Below are 3,530 nucleotides of genomic sequence, written 5' to 3' on the forward strand. Positions count from 1 at the left end.
TAAATAGTCTAATGTATCTGATATTTGAAGTATGGTTTGTATACTAGCATCATAAGTCATATTAGTTTAAAAAATAAGACCAATTGGTTTGACTCATTTCAAATTTTGTTACCCTTTGATGGTTTCTATTGCAAAGTATAAATGTAATGGTTTGGTTGGGTTTAATATTTGATTTGATTCTCTGCGAAAATTTTGACTCAGGACTCATATATTCAGGTTCAAATTATATTATATTGGTAACTTTGAAACTAAGAAATTTTATGTTTAAAGCTATTTTGCTCTTTTTTCAGGAGGAGATGTTGATACCCCATGGATTTTCAATCAAATTTTTTCTTATCTCATGGAAGTTTACATGAAGTATGCACTAGTATCCATGTTCATTAATATTTTTGTATCCTTTCAAAGCTACAGACATTCATGAGAAAGTATTCTTGCTTGTTGGTTCATCTCTCTCTCATTTATTAAATAACCAAGAATGCAATGTAAATGTATCCAAATGTTGTTGTATATGCTATGACTCACTCCTTACCTTGATGAATGGTAGAGACAAGTGGGCTTGATTCCTCACATTAGGTTTGGTTCCTCACATTGGGCTTGGTTCCTCACAGTGATTGAAGGAAGAGGATCATTCCCATAAGATTATGGTTAACAAAAATGAAAAAATAATAACACCGCAAGTTGTTAAGACCTTGTTGTGTTTTCTCCCATAATGTTCAACCATTTTCAAAATATTGTCAATAATCTGAACTTGGAAATTAGCATAAATTCCTTGACAGGAAGTGTAAACTTTTCCTAATACGGCTTTCTTTGAAGCATATGAATTCTAGTCAAATTGATCAATCATTATATAGGTGAATCCATGTTACTTGGTATGAAGATATCAGTAAATTATGATGAGTTATCTCAAAGAAGCCTGATCACATCCAAATAGGGCATAGCTGGCCTAACCTATCCTTCAAAACATTAAAGCCATTTGAATCTCACAATAGAGAGCTTGAAAGTGAAAAAGAGTAACAAGATCATGTTTGTTAAGCAAAAACACACAATAGAAAGCATGCATACTATTAGAATATCAACTCCCTTGTCTTCATTAGTACCAGATTCAATAAGAGATTCTTAGTGGTTTCTAGGATTCATATGATAACTACTTATTGAAGTTGAATTAAATGGAAGTATTCATTCAAAAGTAATCCTGAATTCTTACAGCATACCAAATAAAACTTAGAAAATGGTAAGACATCATATGTTTTCTTGTCTCCAAATCGTGGGTTAGAATGAAGAGCTTTTTTGAAAGGTCCATAATGCACTTGCATATCTATTTAAAGACACAAGTTCATAACATTCATGGAACTGTGATCTCCATAAGTCTTTATTGAAACATCACATTCTACAATTAAGAGTAGGAAGTAAGTGTAAGAACAATAATGAGATGGTTTAATGAAAGGTCAAGAAGGTACTTTGTTGTATATGACATAATAGACACATCTTGAAAACCTTCTCTATCTAATGCAACTCGAATGGCTTCAACACGCCCATCCATCATATCACTTGGACTTACAACATCAACTCCTACCTGAGCCTGTCTCAACATACCATTTGCAAATCACTAGTGCTATGCAATCAAGGAATAAGAGTAAGTAAAATAAAAGTCAACAAGAAGATTTGAACACAATGCACATTAAATGAAGTGAAAGAACATGAGGGAAGAAGATTTACCTGGGCAACGACCTACTTACATAGCTGATGGACTGTTTCATCATTCATTATCACCCCTAAACAAAACACGCATATGTAGAAACACTGAAAGTTACATCCCAAGGAAAAAGTAATAAACATAGAAATGGCAAAAGAATAAATTAAGAAATTATAAGGCTTACCATCTTCTCTAAAAATTCCATTGTGTCGATAAGACAACTATGGGTCCAAAGCAACATTAGTGTAAATCACCTAGAAACAAAGAAGCATCAATTCTTTGTGCCCTACATATTATACACCATGTCAAGTTTTGAAGAAGAATTAAAGTGTGATGGTAAACACATTAAGATCCAAATCTTACCAGATCTGGATACATGTCCATGAGAAGTCTTATGGCTCTAGGTACAAGACCATTTTCATTTTCATTGTAGGCTTCATCCCCAGTGGATGACTGATTAAATAGCGTTCTAGTTCAGTAATTGCTAACTAGAAAAAAGAAAAGAAAATACCATGCACAACAAAATACTGGACATTCAAACCTTCAGTGCATTAGAAATTTTAGGGAAAAGAACCACATTGTTAACACCAACATTGCGAGCCTTATATACCTGCATAATACCAACAAATTTGACCTTAGATTCAATAGTGTCAAGATGGTGAAACTGAATTGGAAAAAATGTTGTGAACAAAATAAGTTGAATATTCTAACTAAGTGACTAGCTCATCATGCATGAATATGAAAGCATGATCATTTAATAGAAAATATCCATCAGAAATTAATATTCTTATAATGTAGTCTTTCAAAATCTCTTCAATCAACCCATTCCACCAATCGAGCCTGAAACAACTTCGCATTACTCCTATTGGGCTATCCTCTTCCCCTGTTAATTAAAAAAGAATAGCAACTCTGATTTAGAAAAAGCTTGTTTTGTGTTCTTGTTAGAGAAATAAGAAACAAATTAAAAAATCTACATGGGGATTACCTCAAATATTTATTATATCAAAGATACCATAGAAACAAATTGTTTTATATCAAAAATACAAAAGCAACAAATTGTTCACTAACCTTCATGAATGAAAAGGGGAAGGATAAAATTTGCAAGAGATATAGTTGTTTCCTAGAAGGAATCTCTCGGAGTAGTTCATTTGTGGTTGCGACAAGGATGTTTCAACATTGGCTACCAAGAAAATCAAAACATATATATGTTACTTTAACTTGACACTCCATTCTTGGTGTTTACTGGAGCTCTAAAATATTACATTGTCATTTTGATATACTGGGGATTTACATTTGCAATTCCGATCTTCTTGTGCTTGTTTATGTATTGTCCATCCACGCAGTGACTATTTTGCTCCAACTGATAAATTGCTTCTTCCAACAGCTAAAAAAGGAAAAATATCACTGTAAACTTTCCAGTCAAGTGTAATTGTTTACTACCTTGGAAACTACGTAGGTGCTTGATAAGGATGGTTGATTTATTTCAAAAGGTAACCTGGAAAGTGGTGCAAGATGGGTAGTGGAATTGGGTCTTCAAACTATGCAGTGCCCTATCATAGTGGAAAATATGAGTTAGCCCCGAGAATTGCTTATAGAGGTCAGTTAATTTCTTAGATTAACAAGGTTTTTATATTGCATTCAATAACTCATTTTTGTTATTTTGAGACATGGTTTAAAAATGTCATGTTATCTTGTGTTGGTTTTCACCAATATTGTAGATTCTTTGTGAAGAGCAGGGGCTCTTCCTTGAAATAGCTGATATCATTTGAGGCTTGGGGCTTATGATTTTAAAGGGAGTCATGGAAGCTTACAGTGACAAGATCTAGGCTCGCTTTGT

General features: G+C 33.2%; 1 pseudogene; it reads right to left on the bottom strand.

Annotated features, from left to right (window-relative positions):
• Positions 1–903: 903 nt before the first annotated feature.
• LOC149195067 (delta-aminolevulinic acid dehydratase, chloroplastic-like) lies at positions 904–2,963 on the bottom strand (annotated as a pseudogene).
• Positions 2,964–3,530: the final 567 nt, after the last annotated feature.

The sequence above is a fragment of the Pinus tabuliformis genome, chromosome 2_2, assembly GCF_031772625.1.
Source record: "Pinus tabuliformis cultivar Carrire ecotype Pingquan chromosome 2_2, CPIR1, whole genome shotgun sequence".
NCBI lineage: Eukaryota > Viridiplantae > Streptophyta > Pinopsida > Pinales > Pinaceae > Pinus > Pinus tabuliformis.